The sequence below is a fragment of the Lichenostomus cassidix genome, chromosome 4, assembly GCF_008360975.1.
Source record: "Lichenostomus cassidix isolate B80296 chromosome 4, HeHo_3.0, whole genome shotgun sequence".
NCBI lineage: Eukaryota > Metazoa > Chordata > Aves > Passeriformes > Meliphagidae > Lichenostomus > Lichenostomus cassidix.
Genome location: NC_139484.1, coordinates 32,471,588 through 32,493,065, shown reverse-complemented (window position 1 = coordinate 32,493,065; position 21,478 = coordinate 32,471,588). Strand labels below are relative to the sequence as shown.

The window sequence follows — 21,478 nt, the reverse complement described above, 5'->3', positions numbered from 1 at the left end:
GATACACGTTGTCCTGTGCCCCCTGCCGTCCCCCGCCCCATTCTCCGTGCTGAGCTAAAGGCTGAGCGATGCCATTTCCGCACAGCTCTCCGAAGGGAAGGGCAGAAGCCGGGACACCACCCCGGTTTTTAACGCGGAGAGACATAAACATGCAAATAAGCCCCGTGTCTCCCCTCGCCGGGGGATTCCACGCAACATGTCCACACTCGCAGCAAAGTGATGGTTAAGGCTGTTTCACGGGAAGCGCGGCACGCCGGGCAGAGGAGTGGCGGGAGGGGGCGAATCCCGTGCGCGGCAGGGTCCGCGGGCACGGCAGCTCCGCGGGCACGGCAGCTCCGCGGGCACGGCAGCTCCGCGCCATGCGCTAACCACGGGGGCGCGCGGCCGGACCGGGGCCGGGGGCGCGCTCTGCCCGCGCTGCCCGCGCGCTGTCCGCGCGGCTGGGCGGGGCCCGCGCGGGGTGACGTCATGGGGCGCGGGCGGGGCGCGAGGGAGGCGTGGCGGCGGCGGGGCCGCGCCGGGCGGGCGCGGGATGGGGCGGGGGGCGCGGCCGGACCCGCCGCCCCGGCACCCGGCTCCCTGAGCTCCCCCAGCTCCCCGAGCCACCCCGGACCCACCGCCGCTGGTGAGTGCGCGGGGGGCGGCGCCGCGGTGGCGGCTCGGCACCTGCGGGGTCCCGGCGGGTACGGGTGCTGCCTTCTTAAATTTTTTTTTTTTTTGGGGTGGGGAGGAGTGCGGGTTGGGTTGGGTTGTTGGGGTGGTTGGTGTTTTCTGCGGTGGTGTTGCTCCGGGGCTGTCGCGGGGAGAAGCGCAGCGGGCACGGCGCGGGCCGGTGCTGCTGCCGCTGTCCCTCGGCGGTCCCGGTGCGGCACGGCCACAGGGTGCCGGCAGCTCCCGAGGGCCGTGCCTGGGCAGCAGCGACCCCGGCTAGCCCGCTCCCTCGGGGACTGTGTCACACCCTCCTTCGCCCAACACCTCCGTCAGGGCTGCTTGAATGCTCGGGGCTTTCTGAGTTAAGTGTGGCATGTCGCGGCAAGAGGGAACCCAGGATAGGAGACCCTGGCGTGGGAACGCAGGTGAACTTGGCCTTTGTTTGTAGTCATGTTTTAAGTAATTTCTTTTTTAGTTGACGCTCTGTGTGAGAGAAGGTGAATAGAAATACCAGCCCCGACAAAACGAGACACTAAAAGCTGTGGCAATGTGAACGAAGTTGTTCAGGTTCCCACTGCTGCCAGCATATCTTGCTGAGACTATCTGGACAACGTTCCCCTTTACCTGGCAATTACCACTTTTCCTCTATCCCATATATTTTGTTCAGACTTCTTGGGAGCACAAGCATCAGATGCCTTCTCTCACTTCTTCCCCGTCGTCTTCTTTCTTGTATTTGCAAGTTGTGGCCAGGAACAAATTGAAAAGAAGGAAACACAACCTTATTCTTTAATGCGTTTTAAATTGTCTTTATTGTCTAGGGGAAAGGTAATGAACTGCCTTGTATTTCTCCTTCTCTGTTCGAAATGATGGGAAGTTCGTTAATGTTAGTGTGCATGGAGATGTGTAAGTCTGATAGTTATTGTTGTGTGTTTTCTTAAATCCCTCTGAGAGTGCATGGATTGAATGAAATAGACAAATGATGTACTACCTGAGAGAATGAGCTTGTCTTGCAGAGCATTTCCTTTTTAATACTGAGCAGCTAATATGTACTCCACCACAGTAGTTCATTAAAAAGTTGGGAGCTAATTAGCTCTTTCTTACAGCTAAAGTTCCTGATTTTAATTAGAGTTCCTGTCTCCAAGTTTAAACTGATTAAAGCAATGCCAAAGCCACCCTAGTTATTTTCAATGTTTGTTAAAAAAAAAAAAAAAAACCAAAAAGAAAAGTAAAAAAAAATGGGTAATTTAAGCTCTTTATATCTCATGTTGAAAAACAAACACTTCTGTTTGGGGTTCTGTCCCTGATTCTGTTGGGTGTGGGGGATGAGAAGATGCTATGTTTATCTGGTGTTAGAGGGAGGAAGGAAACTGACTAATGGCAACAAAACTCACGTTTGTTGTTCAAGGGTTATTGGTTTCAATAGGAAAACCACAATTTGAGAAGGAAAACTAGAATGTGTTAACTAACAAAGATGTGGATAAAGTGGATAACCTGTGATCATCCAGATGAATTCCGCAATGTTCAACCCATGTACAGGAGGAGTATGTTTGGAGACAGTGATGGTGATTCCTAGTAATGGTAAAAAACTCTGCTGCTGTCTAATGTTATTGACCAAAAGTCTCATCCAAACTTACATAAAGCTGTCATGGTGGTTAAATATTGCCCTCCATTATGTCCTCTATTAATCTCATGTGTATACTTTAGACTTCATTCTGCTGAAGAACAGTTGCTTGCATTAGACTGCATAAAAAAAAAAAGGGCAATATATGGCTCATTTATGGGTACCCTGAGTGAGGGCGGGTTCCCAACCCTGCTATATTTTTAACAACATTTTAAACCCTATTAGGGGGTTGAGAGATTTGCAAATTGATAATTCCCGAGGGAGTTGTTATGCTGATAAGACTTACAGTGTCTTTATTCCAAATATTTCACAGCGCTCTTGACACTCTTTATGGGAAGAGTTTAACGTTTGTCACACACTGCTAAGCACTTGTGACAACATTTAGCAATGGGTTTTAAACTACAAAAAATGAAGTTTTGAAAAATGCACAGCTAAATGAAGACATGCTTTTAAGGAGCATGGGTGGGACAAACTAGCAGTGCTCACAACTCTCCTGTAGACTGACAGCTGACCTTGACCTTAACTCTATGAACTTGTTTCTTTTCAGTGTTTGACCCAGTCAGCGCTGTGATAATACTCATGTTATGATAGAAAGTTCTTTTATCTTTTCTGACATTTAAAGGATACTACTGTTATAATTATTTCACAGGGACTGAATTCTGTGCAAAAAAACTTCTTTACAAAACCTTTGGTGTTAATTGGACATCACTAGATATTTGCATTGAAGGTGCTTGAATTCCCTGGTGTGAGCTATGCTGCCACTGAAACCTGTATAATCAAATCTCTAAGTAATTTTGACTAATTTTTCCATACTCTGATTTTCTATATGTTTAACAACAGTGCACATCAACTAATATGATGTCAGCATGGATAATGAGATAAACGATCATCTGTGTTTTTATATTTGATATGGTATGTTGATATGTGGCTGCTGCAATTTTAAATATTCTCAGAATAACTGTCTGACTTAGACAACTGGCTTTTCTCTTTCAGGGGAAACAAGTTCATGAACTAGGAATACCTATGTGCAAAAATTAAAGCATTTAATAGATATTTAGAAGACTTCATTGGCTAGACAGTCCTGGGAAACCTCAGGTATGATCTAAGAGCAAAATTCCCCAAATATGCATTGCTGCACTTGCAGTGTAAAGGGCATAGAATCATAGAATGATTTGTGTTGGAAAGGATCTTATGGATCATCTAGTTTCAATCCCCCTGCCATGGTCAGGGACATCATGGGCGTTGGGAGTTGCTGTTTAGTCTGTGGAGTCTTACTGGAATGGTCCAGCTAGGAGCTGACACATCTGCTGGTAGTGTTTTCCCAAGCTGTATGTACCTCCTTGTAATTTTGGTTCTCATCTCCTTTTGTAGTTCTCTCTGGTTTCTGCTGCCATAGCTGTGCTGCTGCCAGATGCCCATTTGCTGTTTTTGTTGTGTGTATGCATTGCTGCCTTACCCCTTCTAGTTCTTCAACTTCGATTTTGTTTGGGTTTTTCTTTTCATATGTATGTAATATATTTCTTAATCCAGTAGATGTGCTAATTGTGTCCCTGCCCATGGCATGGGGTTGGAACTAGATGATCCATGTCCCTTCCTACCTAACTCATTCTATGATTCTATGTAGCATACAAGACAATGAAATTATATGGCTTGACTTGAAAAAAATTAGGGTCTTTAAAGAGAAACATCTTGTTATGTGATATTAAATTCCAAATAGTCTCATCATCTTAATAGCAGTGCAAATTCAAATAATGACTTAATAGAGGAACTTAAACCTTTAATGTGATGAGAATAACCTTGTTAATTACCAGGGTTAATGTGATGCATTCCTTTAAAGTGAACAGAGTGATCACAGGCCAGAAAAAAGGATCTCTCTTCTGCTGGCTAGTATTTTTCCAATTCGTTGGTAATTGAAAAGGGGATTTTGTGCCAGGCAGCTGTGTGATAATACAGCAGTTTGTATCAGATTCTTCAGGAAAGTGGAATAAATACCTATTTAAAAGGTAGACTTAATGATACAGTTAAAGCAATAAGGAATGGTAAGCCAACTTTACCTTGTTTTTTGTGCCATTTTGATGGTTCAGTGCCTTCCCCCCCCTCCCAGTTCATTAGCAACCAGACATACACTGAAACTTAAAGCTCATTAATCAGAGTTTCGTGATTTGGAAGTAGTAGGGAGTTTGATAGTATTGCATTATTCAGTGTAATTTCACTGTTCCTTTGAGTATTTCCATACTGCTTATAACTTTTCTTCTGTGGAATGATTTTTGGGATGCAGAGGCGTTAAAGGCGCTTTGGGTGATTGTACTGCCACAACGCCATCCTGTTGGTCTTAGGACAGTTGTACAAGATAGGTCTTGTACTGTATTGTGAGAGGCTTTGGCAGTGCTGAGCTGTGGATGGGTGTGAAGCTAATTTCAGACTAGGTGACTATTGAAAAACAAGGTTTCTAATTTTGCAGTGAAGATGATACTATATTTGTGGCTGTTTTATAATCTTATAAAATTAATATTTTTTCATGAGGATTGTGGCTTTCAAGGTGTTGAAAGCATTTCTAGTACCTCGTGTGTGGGAAGAGTTCTAATGTTCCTGCCTGGATTTTGTCCCATTAAATTTGCTTGTCCATTACCAGATTTCTTCGCAAGAATGTCTTCCAGAATTGACCAGCTATACCTGTCCCTGTGTGTCCCATGTCTGCTTTGGGAGAGTGGTGGGAAGTACAGCACAGTGGGAAACCTCAGCTTGTTTGCTGCTACCCTGTACTGGCTTGGCTGAACTCCATGCTTTGGGGTGAGATAGAACTTCATCTTAGTTACAGCTGAGTGCATTTTTGCAAAGGCAAACTGCATGATATCTAGTTGACTTTGTTTCGTGGATAGCAGCATGGTTGTGCTATATAGGCAAAGAATGGTAATCCAAAACCTCAGATTTCAGTAGAATAAAATGTGTAAGTCTGGAAGGTCAAGAAGGGTATGATATACTGGGAATGTTTCTTCAGTTGCCCACCAGCAGCTGAAATCCATGTTTGGTTTTTTTGTAGCTCCAAACTGACTTTCAGGTAGACAAAATTAAATGTCAAATGTGTTTTCTGCAAAAATGTTATGGTCAATTTGACTGTATTAAAATAGTGGGCAATGTGGGGTGCAAATTACTTTAGAATACTGAAAAGTTTAATTACTTCTAATCTGTTCAGCAGGTGAGTTTCACAATCTGAAAACCAGAGGTTTGTTTCATTTGCGATTTGGAGCAACATACTTCCTTGCCTGTTTATCTTCATTGCAAAATTAAGATTTTTAAATAAGGTGGTGGTCACTGATTGATTTCCTGTAAGGCTTTCTATCTTTCTGAAAGGAACCTCATTTTATGTCTTTGGAAGTATTACAATTAACTGCTGCCTTGTATTGCGTTTTATTTTTTACTTCATGTTGTGTCACACAGCTGTAGAGGGGACACGTTGCAGAAGGGAAATGGCGCCATGATTCTGCAGGAACTTGTGGAATTGTAATCATTGTGGCATTGTCTGCCAGGTCTGCCAGTGAGGAAATGCAGGGGGCAGCTTCTGTGCATGTCAAAGTTGTTTTGCTTGTGCTGGGTCATTGCGTGAAAATGTCTTTGAGGTCAGTAGCTTACTAATCGCAGTTTTCCAGTTTCGCAGTTTCACAGTTTCTGCCTGTTAGCTTTCTAAAGCAGGGAAGATATTCCAAACAAAAGCACAGTGAGGAAAAGCCAGGCCATCTTTGGAGTCATGGGATCAGCTTCTTTGGCTTCCACAAAGTGTGGTTTACGTTTGATGGCTTGATGACTGTGGACCTTGTGGGAGATAGGTTTCTCTCTCCCTTCCCCAAGGTCATCTTCTCTGAAGTCTTTTCCAGAAGGGAAAAAAAATGCCAATGATGTTAAGGAACAAAGGGACTTCTTTAGCATGGAGGAAAAGTTCAAAGCAGAAGCCAATTATTAATACATTGCTTCAGAAGGGAAACTGATGTAACATGCGCCAAGTTAAATACATACCTAACCTAAGGGACAAAATTTTGGCATGAGATAAAGTAGTAATAAAATGGGGACTATCTTAAGATTTCTAGCTAGTGGGGAAGGGAACTGTTGGAGCTGTCTTCTGCCAGGACAGGGGTGTGCATGTGTTACATGTTGTCTAAAACTTCCTCATTGTGGGAAGCAGAGGAAGGGTCAGGCATTGATCTCTTCTCTTTGGGGACCAGTGACAGGACCTGAAGGAGTAGCATACAGCTGTGTCAAGGGAGCTTTAAGTTGGGTGTTAAAAGATTTTTTCACCCAGAGGGTGGTTGGACACTGGAGTAGGCTTCCCAGGTAAGCAGTACCAGCACCAAGCGTGCCAATGTTTGGACAATGCTCTCAGACATGGGGTGAGACTCTTTGGGTGTCCTGTGCAGGGACAGAAGTTGGACTTGATGGTCCCTGTGGGTCCCTTCCAACAAAGGATATTCTATGATTCTATGTGGTCTATGTTTTGTTTGATGTAAGACATTGTAAGAACAAATGGGGTGAAAGGAAACTGGGAGAGTATCGTGGAGAGTAACATCCTTAATCATGGTGTATTGCTGGAAACCATCAGTTGGCACACTTTTCTGTAGCAGAAGGACATGGGGTGAACTCCAGATCTCTGATTTTCGGGGTTGGCTGAGTACAGAGGCAGCCATCAACTGGAGTAAGGAAATAAGGAAAAACCCATGCTGAGAGTAGGCTGCAGAGTGAGAGTCCTGCATGCTAGCACAAAGCAGTGTGCAACAGGACAAAATCTAATCATGCTTTCCTGGTCTTGGGTCATCACAGGGAGGGAGATTATTATGGTTCCCAAGGGAAGACCTTGTACTTGAGCATTTTTAGTGTGTGAAACTGACATCGGCCTGTGTGACCAGTCCTTGCTGTGTAATCTATGAACACAGGCACATTGCCCTCCTGGCCTGTGGTGGATAATGTGCTACTTTACCTCATTGCTGCTTTAGGTTCAGAGGGTCTGTGCTGCTTCTTTGGAGAGAAACCTAAAGCATGCCTTCTGAGTACTAACTTCAAAAGATGTCTACTATGGCCTCACAGTGGTGTGGTCTATTTAAGGTCTGTCTGCCAACTGCAGCCAAGCACAGGTCAGCTAATATAACTGAGTTGTTTCTCTGGTGAGTACTAATAATTTCAGTGCCATGTAGAAAATGTCTCTATGTAATGACAGTATCAATTTGTCCTTGTCTGTGCTAGCTCTCTGGGTGGGTAAATGACCATTAAAGAGCTGGCTGATGGATATAAGTTTTTGTGGGCATGGATGCTTTTCCATAAAGTTGATAAACAAAGCTCTACAGGATTGAAAATGTTTATTGTGAATGGTCCTTGTTTGTATAGTACCTTCATAAAAATCAAACAGTAACATCAGAGCCTTAGGTTAGTGGAAGTCCTAACAGATGATATGAGGTATTGGATGGAATGTGGCATACCTGCAAAAAGGCCAGATTAATTCCACCTTCACATGCCTCTCAAATGCTGGTCTTCACAGCCAGTGGGATGCAGTATTCTGTGGAGCTGAGAGAAGGGGACCGACTGTCCACTGGAGGCAAAATGCTTCAAAAAGATAAAAGCTCTTTGATAAACTCTTGCTAGCATGAAGAACTGTATTCAGCTCTGCAATTTTATATGGATATGCTGAAGTTGGTGAGGTGGGCGATTTAAGGTAGAGCAAAGCCTGAGAAATTAAATCCTATCAAGTTCTGTTCTTCTGCAACCACACACAGGGGAGGAGGAGACAGGATATAGATAATTCCTGATTTTCTGAAAATTCCTAATTTTCTGGTTAAGTTTGTTACATGAATAGTCCCTTGTGCTTTTTAAGTAACTTTTTCTGGGTTTTTGTGTCTTTTGATCAACATTCATAGTAATAGTCTGCTGATTCTAGTCTATCCTCTGTGAAAAAACCTTAGTGCAAACCCTGTTCAGTCAGTAACTGTTTGAAAATAGCCATGTTTTATTTATCCATGAACAAGAGGACTTCAAATGCATGTGTTTGCTTTGAAAGAGAGTGGAAAGCAATGTTACAAAGAAGGAATTTTGGCAAGCGGAGGGAATGCTGAAGAGAAGTAACAGAATGTGTAAGGGGCAATTTTTATCCCTACTGAAAGGGTGGTTGAGAAATTTAAAGAGGAAAAGATTAAAAAGAATTTTATGAAGGGGAAGACAAAGGTAAGATTTTTGGAAATGGAGAAAGGTCTAAGCAAGCTTAAGGAAACAAACTGCTAAGATCTGATGATGGTATAGGGTTGAAGTGAAAAGGGGGAGAGAAAACATTTATGATAAGAGAAGATTGATAGAAGTGGGTGAAATGACGAGAGTGAAAAAATAGTGGATAAAAGAACAAATCAAGATATGGAATGAAGGATGGTGATCACTGTGTAGAACAGGAAAAGAAAAGCTTGTTTTAAACATGTGCTGTGTTTAAATTTTCAAAACCCTTTTCTTCCCTTGTGCTGGGCAAAAATATCAGGCCAGTTCTGCAGCCTGAGAGGGGTGAGACTGCCACAGGTCCATGCCCCAGTTTCAGCCAGCAGCCAGCAGAACACATCCTCCCAGTACATCACACAGGTGAATGTGCTCCCACACTTGTTCCTGCAGGTGCTGCACTGCAGACAGATGTTCCCATGGCCCAGCTCAGGCTGACACTTTCCGTCACTCGCCCCAGTCTCTCTGGTGGCTGGCAGTCAGAAGTTGCTGCAGTCAGACCCCTCTGCACACATGCAGAATGTGTGAGTGACTCTCATGAGCAGAGCGACTCACCCAGAAAAGAGCTGGAAAGGATTTAATAAGTGCATAGGACAGGCTATGCTGATCAGGGCAGCACAAAACCAGGCAAGTGAACCAACCACCAAAATATCTGCATGGGACTGGCCCTTTTTATCTACTTACTCCTCTGTTACTCATGCTAGTTCTTCCCCAAATCTTATGAATCAGTCTCTGTTCCTGCCTTTGGTTTCCCCTGTAAACATCCCATAGCAAGTCCTGTGCAATCCTCAAATGCCCCTCCCTTACATCCCATAATATGTTCTGCACCCATGGGCACTCACATGATGGGTTTCAAAACTGGACAGTGTGACTGAAGTCCTCCTTGGGGCTGCCCTGGGAAGAGTCTGGATGAGGCCTCCCTTCCTTCAAGTCCCTAATTTGTGTCCCTGCCTGTCATTTTGCAGCCCTGTGGTCCTCTGGCCTTGCACAAAGAATCCCTTCATGGGCTAATTGCTCTTGTGGTAGGTCTGAAAGAACACCAGCTATGTATAAATTGTGTTTCCCCACTTGCCACTGCCTCTCTGTGCTCTATTGTTGGGGTGCAAATGAGCTTTTATCATATAGTCTTAACCATATGAAACCATCTTCATTTGTTACGGGAATTTTAAAGAGTAAAATTGTGATGAAAATACTTTGTTAAATAATGTGTAGGAATGAAAAATATGTGATTGTTATAGAGTACATGCTTCTTGCCTTGTTTGGCTTTATGCTGTGGAATACTAAATGTGATGTGTGACCTGTGAAATCTAGTCAAATTAGATTTTTATTCTAAAATTTGAAAGGGATTATTGTTCAGCTAAAGGACTAGTCAGTAGCAATAAGCTACAGCACAGGTTACAACATTACTTAAACATCTGTGAGGAATCCAGGTAGTGGTAATTGTTGCAAAACAAAAGCTGAGGGAGTGCTTTTGATTGCCTGTGGTGATGTTGTACCTAATGGAATAGAACTCCAGAATTACCACCAGTGTTTTCTGTATATGTCTTTCAGAGCTTAGGCTGCTTCTAAAGACTGTAACCATTATAATAACTTCTTTTTAAACCACGATTAAACATATGTGTGTTCTGAAAAGCTGTCATTAAGATACACTTGAGTTCAAGAAAGAATGATTGTGTTCATCATTGCAGCCGGATTTTTCAGTGCCTTAGCACTGAAGACAGGATCCTGCACAGAGAAACTGTCAAGCTGATTTAGATCCTGTGGAGAGTATTGGGGGCAGGTGCACAAAGTTCATCAGAGATGTTGGCAAGAGTGGGAATGGGAAACACTAAAAGTCCTGGTTTGTCTAAAAACTTAATTGAGTGACATGTTTTACACCAAGTGATTCCAGTTATCTAGAGGAAAAGGAATAGAAGTATGGAAATGGAAATTAAGGTGGAATTTGAATGCAGATTGGCTGTGAAGTGAGGTGGCTAGCTAATTAAGCATTAGCAGGGCAGTGTACTTCTTTTTTTTTTTTTTTAAGGGGGAAGAACTAATCCAAGGAACTGCAGGATTATGGTTTTGACGTCAGTGTTAATCAAGTTCTTAAACTGCTTTTGTACGAAGGGATATTTCTGTGCATAATGGTAAAAGAAAATTAGAGAAAGGTATTAGGAATTTACCAAGGAGTGTGGCACTATAAGGAAGTGTGTCAGATCAAAGGCTCCTTTGCCTCAGTTGTGCTTATATTGCTGTTTTTGTAGGTTAAACACTGAATAAGATAAGTTTTGTTTTTAACAAACAAAATCTACTGTCAACATTTTTGATTTGTATCATGTAATTATTTGGAAGCTTGGCATCTTTGGCAAGATGAATTTGATAGAGTAAGTATAATCACAAGGAAAGAATTACCTGGAATAAGACAATGCTGAAAGGAGAGCAAATAACTATGTTGGCTGTGTATAAATTTAGAGTAGGGTTTCTAATCAATAGAATAGCCTCCCAATTGAAGTTATTTTATATCAAGCCATATCTTACTGCATTAAATAGAGTCTAAGAGATTTATGAAGAAGGTTCCATAAAGATCATGAAGTGTCTGTCAGAGTAAGGAACTAAATTTGTGGAGCAAAGGAACTATTTTTTGTAGTATTTTCCTAAAAAAAAGTTCAGAAAAAGTGTATGCCACAATATTGTAAAAGTATGTTTGACAGCAGATGTATCTCTCTGTCCATGGTGGTATGGAGAAAGGTTTTTCAAACAGAAGCAACCAGTTTCAGCAACTACCACAATGTGAAAACAGTTTGGAGATAACAGCATTTTCTCTAGAGAGGTGATTTCAACATATAGAAATTTTAAATTGCTAAAAAAGCTAGTTTTCTTGGGTGAAAGTTCTGAAATAGTTGAAATGATAGTTGAAGAATGTCATGTGATGAATTATGAATACCCATCTTTTACCCTAATCATCTGTTTAAAGTTAGCTCTTCTTGATGTATGGCAGTGGTAATTGTCACTTGTGCCTTTTGCTGGGCTTTAAACTCCCTGCGTGATGTCTGCCAGTCTTTTGAGTAGAAATTTTTGAAGGTTTCAGCAAGGTTAGAGAGCTGAGCTGGCGGGCAGAAGATAACTGTCAAATGCTTTTGGAAACTCACCGACACTGATGTTTAAGGATAGGGGCCTTGAAATAAAATAGATTGAGTCTTGTCCAAGGAATGAGTTTCTCCACTTCTTTAGAAGATTTATTTGCTTGTGGAAAATAGCAGAGCTCGGAAACATCTGTTTTTATGCTAGAAAGACTTAGGCTTTATTGGCTAAAGCCTCTGTAACATTTCATGGCTGGGCCAAGAGGATTACTCTGAAATCACAAATGTGAGTCATTCGGGCTGTGGGAGATGAGGGTGTGAGCAGCCGAACTAAAACTGCCTGCTGCTCAGGAGCTCTGGAAGATGCTTAGACGTAAAAGTCCTGAGAAAGCAAAACAGGGAGGAGAAGATGATAGGGAAGGGAACAAACCCAAAGAGAGGAATGGTTGGAACCTGAGAAATCAGACTGTGCAATGGGGAGGTGATATTCAGAATCTAGGCTGGAATAGTGACCTACTAAAAAATTAAAATAAGAATTGGTCTGGTAGAACGTGATTCAGATGAGGATTCTAATGAGAGAGAATGACAATGAGCTAGTTAACAGGAACAATGCACTTGGGTGGTTTGAAATGTGAAGGAAGACAGGTAGGTTTGTCCAAATGAAGCCAGATCACGGTGCTAGTGTGACAGCAGTGTAGACAAAATGTCCCATCGATTTCAAATGTTGATCACAGGGGAAGTAACACCTCGCACTGTTACCTACTTTGGCTATTACAGCAGACCCGACTTACTCTGCAGGTTTCTTTGGTGTATGTATGTATTACAGCTGCATATAATAACTTTTTTCATACTTTCTGTCCTCTTTCCACAGAACCATTGCTCAAAATTTTGATGTGCTGGGGATAAATCAGAGCTGTATGACATTTTTAGCTGTAGAGCTCTAACCTCATTTTATAGTGCATGCTGAATACACAATGGGGGAGAAGTGTTTTTTTGTAGTTAGGCAGCTAAATGTTACCCTGAAGATATGGCTTATATAGCTTATGGCTTCTTTACCCACATAGGTCCTGTTTGATGCTGGACCTATTTTTTTTTTTTTTTAAGGTTTCTTTTTTTTTTTGCACGTGTGTTTTGGTTGTGTCATTCTCTCCTTTTCTATGTGCCCAATCTGAAAATCAGGATCTAATCTGTAGAAGAATTAGATGATTGCTTCTGAAGCCAAAGGAATTTTAGTGCTTGTTTGCTGTAGAGATTGTACCAGCTCTACCTGATAGTGTCTAGAGATATTTCTGAGCCAGGTGTCCTGTCTACATTTAGCAATGTTCAGTATTATTCAGGAAATGATGTTACATTATAATGAGTACTTTTTGGTTTAGCAGGTTCATGAAAGACAATTCTGCTCTCACTTGTAATAATTTAGCCTCAGACCTAGCTTCCTACTTAAATATTACTGGGGAATAGTGCAAAGCTTACTCCAGTACCTTTTCTGCATTACTTTGTAGTGTTGTGGTGTCTGTAGGACTGCAGTTGTATGAGTTTTGCTTGTATTCACTTGAAACAGTCATTGTGGAGCTGGAAGGTTGTCCGTGCTTTAATGCTTTATTGGCTGTGCAGCTCCATAATGGTGCTTCATGTGTTACACTGTCTGTAATTCTGTGGGCAAGTGTCACAGTTCTTGCTGCATTACTTTAAATGCACAGAGAGAATGCAGATGCTTTGCTGGAAATGGAAGAAAATAATGTGTTGGGTTTTTTCTCCAGATATTACTTTTCCATTTCACCTTTAGTTAAATAAGAATTTAAGCCTATTTTGGATCTCTAAATTACAACTTTACGCCTCACCATCTCTACAATAATAATGTTGAAGTGTAGAAAACTTGGTTATTGCAAGGCCAGTGAATTACACTCTTCTGTCCTGACAAACTAGTAAGAGTTGTGACAGGCAGTATTGCTTTTTAGACTAATAACAGGATAGTTTCTTTATTTCATGAAGGAACAAATAAAGTAACAGACATCTGAGAACATGAGCATTAACATTCTCTGAGGGAAGTGTTTCCTTTCTCAATGTTATAAACAAAAAATAAAAATGGGAATAAAAATGCTGTTCAAAGTATAATTAATATCCTGGGTGTTATTTGCATCTTAGGGTGATTTAAATCACTTGCCAAGGGGGGAATGCCAGGAAATAAAACAGATGATGGCTTGCAAAATTGACAGAGAAACTAGGCAACTTCTGGTAGTGTTTAAGTGGTAGTATTCTGGGAGAGCAACAGTCAACCTGACTGGATCCCTCAACTTCATAGAAATTCAAATGGAGTGACTGTTAACATCTAAACAGCTAGAAGTTGCTCATGGTCAAGACCTTTTATCTTTATTGTTTTGCAAGAGAAAGAGATTAATTATCTTTTGTGATGAGAAAATGTTATAGAAATAAATTTGTTTATGGTAAGGTGTTATGGAAAAACAAATCCTATGCTTTCTTAAGCTGCTTATAAAGTTAGTTTTTAAGGGAATGTATTTTAAAATAATTGAGTAAGATTAAAAGAAGGAGAACAAAGGGATAATGTGAGCTTATTTGCCTAGGCTGTAAGATGATGAGATGAAACAAAATGTATCTTTTCTAATCAGGCACATTTAAGTTAGAATTCATGATCTTTTTTCCCTTTGATATTAACACCCCCCACCCCTCCCAGCTGCAGTTATTCATGTTGCATGCATCTTTTTCCTCCCCTTGGTAGAATGATTTCTGCAGTGTGTGTTGCACAAAATAGTGTTAAGCAGTGCTTATTATAAACCAGGAAGCTTAATGAAATATTTACATGAATGCTTAACTAACAGACATAACTTTTAAGATTTAACAGACCACCTACTCAGCAACTGAAATAGAGCAATGCTGTTTTCAAAACTAGTTAGCTATTCATGGCCAAGGAAACATCCTGGGTACAGCTCCCAGAAAGCTGTTTTCTCATTCCATAAATTCTTTTAAGACTTAAAAAAAATCCCCACAAACAAACCCTGGAAAAATTTACAAATCATAAGGCTTCGAGAAAAAAATGAAGAATGGAGGCAGGGAGGAGAAGGAAGAGGAACAGAAACTTGTGACGAAATACAGTTTGGAGTAGCATCCAAGAATGCGTTCTCTTAGCAAGGTCAAATCTTTCAGATCTCTACCTTATTTTAATAATTGGCTAGTTTGACACATTGTTCTTCTCCCCATATTCAGGGCTGCCTGTGCTCTGCCATCAGTCCAGAAGCTATATAATGGTCTTTTCCTATAAGCATTGCTAAGTTTGTTGGTTCTTCTTCTCAAGCCTGATTAGCAAAAACACAGCTAGTGCCAGTTCTGGAGCAGTTTGTGTATACTTGTCCATGTAGAAGTCTTTTGTGCCCTGGAGAGGCAAATGCTAAGCAGCAGTAAACCTCAGCCATTGCTGTGATCAGAAATATCACTGGTTTAACTGCTGGAATTTTTCTCCCAGCTGTAGAATCTAGGAGTTGACAGGCATATCAAAATATTTGTGGCTATATCTGTTCCAGCAAGGACTTTATCTGAGTGAAATAGAAGCATCTTTCAAGTATAAAATCAGATAGCAATTAAATGCAACATTTTGCTTTGCAGGGGTGAGAGTTTCTTGTCAGACACAGTTGCTACACTTCCATTTTTGCATTTTAAATGGTTATCAAGTTTCTTCAGTCTATTACAGTGGCATGGCCTATCTTCTGTGCTTATGTCTAGAATGAGATGAGATACATAGAGTTAGAAGTCAATGCTGTTTCCACAGTTTTCTACAACACACACCTTTTTCTTTATAAGTTCACCTGCTCAGACAGGCAATGAGGAGAAGATGGTAGAGTAGCTTCAAAATCTGAATGGTCCTATGAGTTGAAAGAATCCAAAGAATTAAATATCCAGATGTGCACCCTTCACAAATTTACTGTTAAGCAGTAGGTGTGGGACTACACATAAGCCTACAAATTCTTATCTTTGCTTGTGCTGGGCACTTTGGTTGTGAACATGAAAATATTTTTTTTCCCTGGCAAAATGCAAGTAGTTATTCTCAACTAGACCTGAGAGTGTTGATCTTTCTCATAGTCAAGAAATGTAAAATATCTTCCTGGTAGATCAATTTTGCTTTTATGCTGAGGCAACAAAGACCATGTTTTCCATTTTTTTAAAATTAGGTGAGAGTTATCCCTTTTGTCATATAGCTACTATATTAGTACCAGATATCACAGAAATTGTATGATTGTATTAACATCTGGGGCATGGGTGTCATACTCCCCAGGAGTGTGCAAGTCTCAGTCAAGTGCTGTAAGTGGTTATTCTTTTACTTGGTGGACAAATGTAGCATCCTCACCAGACAAACACCTCAGCTTTGCGTCTGGAATGAACAGGCAAAAGCACCACTCTTCTTACAGGACACGTTTTGAATGTTTTCTATCTTGAACTTCATGATGCTAGAAAGTGAATATTCTGCCACAGCTCTCATTATTATAATGTCAAGCAGGATCTGGTTTTGACAGTGTTCAAGTTAAACTGAGTTACTGCTTATTTTTGGCATAATATTCAAGCTGTTAGAAATCAAGCCATTTTCTATGGATTTCAGTGAACATTTTAAGCTTAGGCTTTGTGTTGTGTCCTGTGACAAATGTTATAAGGATTGCAGAACGGCCAGGTACTGCAAGTACTTGTAGATAACAGGCCATTTCTGTTAGTGAAACATTTGACAATTGTGAGCACTTCTGCCAGGAAATAATGCGTGCATCCCATTAGGAAATGCTCTGTAACAAGAAAAATGCCTTGAATAGTTTTATCTTTAGGTTGGAAATTTTTTGATTGACACCAAATCTTGTAGAGAAAGTCATAAAAAATGGTTAATTTAGGGCTTTTTCAAAAGGCCTAACTAGATGTAGTGGTCTAGTCCCCTTTCTGCACATCTGCACATTTATTTATTTATGAGAGTATTTTGAAATCAATTTGATGTTCATTGAGACATACCTATTTTTTCCTTCATTCTCTATTTCATCTTTCTCCAGTTACTTTGGCTCAGAAGACATCTTCCTTCATTGTAAGTTGTCTTTCCTAATTTTGTTAGTTTGTGTACTGTATAGTAGAGAATTGTATTTGTTGAGAACTTCAGTTCTCAGTGGAAAGCGTTAAGTATGAAGCTTGTGCAGTTGATAAACAGTTGTTGCGCAGATGCCAAAAACATTGTCTTTAGGGAAAAGGATTCCATACCTGCATATCTGTATTGGTGTTGTGGAAAGTTCAGTGTGCTCTCTGGTTCATGGCCAAAATAAAGATAGAGGAGCCAAATGCTGTAAAGGCAGGAAGTATTCTTCATGAGGAGAAATGAAAGCTGTTATCCATAAAGATACTGTATGTTGGTATTTAATTATCCCTTGGAAACCTTCCCGTATGGTATGAGAAAAACTAAAACCTATGATTTACGGGATAATGGGGAATGGTCTTTGCAGGTGGACATCTAGAAAACAGAATCTGAAGAAATCCAACTCTTTGCCCTGCACAGGACAACCCCGAGAATCACACCACATGCCTGAGAGCATTGTCGAGATGCTTTTGACAGTCATCAGCTTTTGCCTCCTTTGCTGTGATTTCCAGGAATGACAGCTGGGGCTGTTTGTGAAGACTTGGCTTGCTTTTGTTAACCTTTACTGGAGAGCTGTAATAGAAGTATTAGGGTTGGAATGAATGAGGTAGGAATGGTGTATTTAACTACCAGAAACAGCAGAAGTGTTAAAAGGATACCTGTGACAGTGAAGAACTGCTCTTCAAGAATGCAGCTCCCATGACACTACTGTCACAGGTAAGATTGAGGAATGCTTATGTCAAGACCAGGATTCCTGCCCTCTGAAAGAGCAGATTATTTGTCAGTGAAAGCTTATTATGCATACTAATAAGTTTCTTACTTGCCTAGCAAATGAAGAAAAACAGAGTAGGAAACCTGGCTTAAGATTTATGGAGACTGAGATATGTAAGGTTCTGATGTGGTGGACCACCCCACAATGGCTCCTGGCTTCTAAAAGCTGTGAAGGTCTGTCCAAGAAGTAATTTATTCTTGCCAGTTGAGAAGAAACCCAGAAACACAGTGAGGATTTGGTAGTTGGTGCCTCTTGTCCTTTTTATCATGTAGAGGTGATCCTGGCAAAAGACCCCTTGGACACATGTCACTTGTGTGTAGGTGAGTTTGAGGCTGGGAGTGAATGAAATCTCTGGAAGGATGAGCATGAGTGGGATATTTTCAAATTAATATCTTCCCATTTTATAAGATCTGATGTAGAATTTTGCTGCAGTAACTTTCCCTATTACCAGTTTCATGCTGAAACAAAACCACTGGCTAGTCATAGACTGGAACAGCCGTAAATTTCCTTGTCAACGTGAGAACGGATGGTCGGGTTAGAAGGTGTCAAAGGAAGAAACATCTTGACCTAATTTACAGTTTAGAAATGTCTTCTGTATCACCAGAGTACTAAAATTTAAACCATAAGGAAGAAGGGAGGGATGGGTCAGAGGGGAAGGAAAAAGACTGGACAGTGTTTATTACTGAGTATCATGTATTAATTAGACAATTTATTTTTAATAGAAATATTTTTTTGAATAAGCCTTTTTGAATGGGTATACTGGATCCCTAAAGGTACAGAATCTTTTGATATCATTAAGAAATCTTGGGGTTGTGGGAGGCTGTTTGACCTTTTTTCTCCTTGGCTATTTTAGCACTGATGTGTGGCATTATCACTGTCAGGTTGCCTTCTTTCTTAAAAGGTGTGTTATCACTGTTGTTACCTTCAGAGGAGATAATAAGTAGAAAATACAGAGAATAAATAGGAGGCATCAAGAGGAAACTATTTTTATATCATCCAGTTGTGTCAGGGACAAGCTTGGTAAGCAAGAGGTATTTTGCAGGCCACAAGAATACCCGTGTGGCACATGCTATAATTTTGGGAACTGCCATTTCAGGCTGAGAACTGTAGGCATCAAGATAGACATTTGTAGTTCTGTACTTGAACATGCGTTATATTCAGTATATGTTTGAGCCTATGCAGCAAACCAGTGGGAAAGACTGTGTAGGGGACAAATAGGCTTAACTGTCTAGCAGGTTTGTTTAGGTTATTTGTAGGATGTATTGCTATTTACATGTTGTTTGGTTTGTATCTTTTTTTTTAATGTTTAGTAGACTGTAACATAATACTTTTTGAGCCTGGAACCATATTGTTTTCCAGGGCCTTGTATGTAGAGTAATTAACTCCCTAGAGTGAAGGGGGGAAATTCTTGGATGTGCTACTTGTGAGAGCTATGCAGACCTGTAGGGAGAGTAGAAGGTGAAACAGCAAAGTACCTGATTGCTTCCATGTGTCCCTACAGCTTTGCTAGGGAAGAACCTATGTTGGTAAATTGAACAATGCTTTTGAAACAAACTTCGAAACTTTCCTGATCTTGTTCTCTAATCTTCATTGGAAGCCTTTGAAATAATGATGACTTTTTGTTTTGTTTTGGCTTTTTGGAAAAAAAAAGTTCACAATTCATTGAATTTCATGGAAAATGATACTGGTTTGCACACATACTGAATATTTTTTAAAATATCTTTTCCTAAATGTTCATTTAGCAAACCTGTGGCTTGTTCTGTATGCTCTTTTTGAAGTGACACAACTGGAAGCCGTGCAGTAATTTCACTATATTAATACTTTATTTGGATTTGATTTTGTATAGAGATGGTTTGGATTTCTTAATTTCTAAGGGGGAGTCCAGCTGAATCAATGAGCTCAGAGTAGCAAGAGAATAATGCCTTATTTCATGCTTGTAGAAGTGGTGCCTCAGGTGAAACCGTTGTCTTTAATTTGCCTGCTGAAAGAAGTGGTGTGTTAGAAGCCTTGACCTTTGACTTAAACCTAGAACTAAAGTCTGTCTAATGAAAGAGCTGCTGGAAATGAAAGGTCATACAAAATGTGATGAATTTTTGAAGTCCTCAAAATGATTTCTGAAAGTACTGTAATTCCCTGTTGATTTACCTAACCAGAGCAACGTTTCTGCCACTGTTCACTGAACACCATTTTACTCATCATTTCCATACAAATATAAAATTTCTAAGCAGAATATGGCTTACAGAAACAGTCCAGCCTAAACAAATGGCATATTTGATTCCTTAGGAAATATGTCAAGTTGGGTCAAAAATTTTATCATCCTAATCAATCCAGTAACAGCTGACCCTGGATATATTATTTTACTTCATGTTTCTTAGCAACAGGAAACTTTTCTGCAGGATGGCTGTTTAATATCCTAATCTGTTTTAGAAGCTTTTATACCTAAAGAGGAACAGATGGTCTAAGGAAATGTTATTTGTAGCAATCGAGAGAGGGAATATCTATAGATTATTTTTTTCTCTTTTTTTTTTGTCCTACACTTACAATTATATAGTATTTCTTTGATCGTTGCAAAAAAACTTCTATCAGGAACAAAGAATCAAGATAACAGTCCTGTAGGTTTCTTGGTTTATTTTTTTTTCCTTTAATGCATGATGCAAGAAAACAACATCATGCATAAAGGTGTGTGCTCTTACAGCTGTGATTGCATTTCTAATACAAAGTAAGAGAATTTCTGTAATTATATTCTGTAAGTGTTGAATTGTGCCTGAATGAATGGAGAAAGCACTATGTACAATGTGGTTTTATTCACTGGCATTTTCTTACCCAAAATATGTCATGTGAGTTGGTTTCCTTTCTCCTTTTTGATAGATTCTGAAGGTTCTTTATATTTCAGTGTGAAGAAACTTTTTTGAAAGGGTACTTCTATGTGACTTAGCGTTCACATAAATATACTAAATCTGTGCCTTTCAAACACTATGTTGGGACTATTAGTGGCCCAATGAAGAAATAATCTGGTTTGTTTTTCTAGTGGTGTCAATCTCCTTACTTCTAAAGAAGCAGGTTGAATGCTTTTAGGAGATTGGACAAGCTTGATTTTTTGTGCATGAATTTAAAATTAATACAGAAGCCTTGATTACAACTTTAATGCAGCCACCTGTAAAGAATAGAATAAGACCTGACCTCTTCTAATTTTTTTCAGTGCTGCGTGATATCTTTCCTTCCTTGTTCCTAAAGAATCTCCTGCAAATCTCTTCCTTGTTTCAAGAGAAGACAATGTCATCTTTGTTTAGTTCCACTTAAGTAAAATTTTTCTGACTTCACACATTTTCACATGAAATATTTTGAAATTACACTGAAGTGTGGAACTTCATTATCTCTTTTCACCTTTAAAGGGGAGCTCTTCCATTTTGTTGTGTCTCTTTTACTGGTATTTTAATTAATTGGTTGGTCTGAATGATGTCTGGAGGTTTATGTTTTGACACATTCACCCCCATCCACTCCCTTATTCCTATATTTGACATAAAAACTAATTTAAAGGCTAAAACAGGCTCACCCTCTAAAAAGATCAAAACTCTTCTCTTAGGAGTATTTTGTGTCTCCCAGTGAATCATTCCAAGCAGTGAGTCTTTTCTAAGTGAGTCTGTCATACATCTGGTGATGGCATGCTCAGGCCAGAGAAGAAAAAGGCATGTTTTGAAAAATCTTTATAATGGTTGCAGGGAGTCTCCCAAGAGAAGCAGGAAAGAAGGCAAGACAAGGTGAAAGTTGGAAATACTTTCTTTTCATTTTTTTCTTCTTTCTTTCATCTTTCCCATTATCTTTTTAAAGGAATGATAGAAAAAAAGAAGAGAGCATGAGTTTTAATAGGTACTTAGTGTAGTGTTAAAAATAACTTTTGATTCCTGAAATCTTTCATGGAAAATGACCTTGTGTAGCTGGCTGAATAAGCAAAATGCATATTACATTATCTTGCTTTTCTGTGGTTTTGTTTTTCTGAAAGTTTGCTCATTAATGAGAGAAAAGGT

General features: G+C 40.1%; 1 protein-coding gene across 7 annotated transcripts in view; it reads left to right on the top strand.

The window, feature by feature from the left end:
- The first annotated feature begins 494 nt into the window (after positions 1-494).
- Positions 495-21,478, top strand: part of MARCHF1 (membrane associated ring-CH-type finger 1) — a 223,438-nt gene continuing 202,454 nt past the window's right edge. For 5 of the 7 annotated variants that reach the window (XM_085058626.1, XM_085058620.1, XM_085058625.1 and 2 more), the window contains exon 1: positions 495-625. The gene's annotated coding sequence lies outside the window, so the exon portion shown is untranslated. The remainder of the gene's footprint in view (positions 626-21,478) is intronic. The other 2 variants (XM_085058621.1, XM_085058623.1) reach the window with 1 other exon arrangement.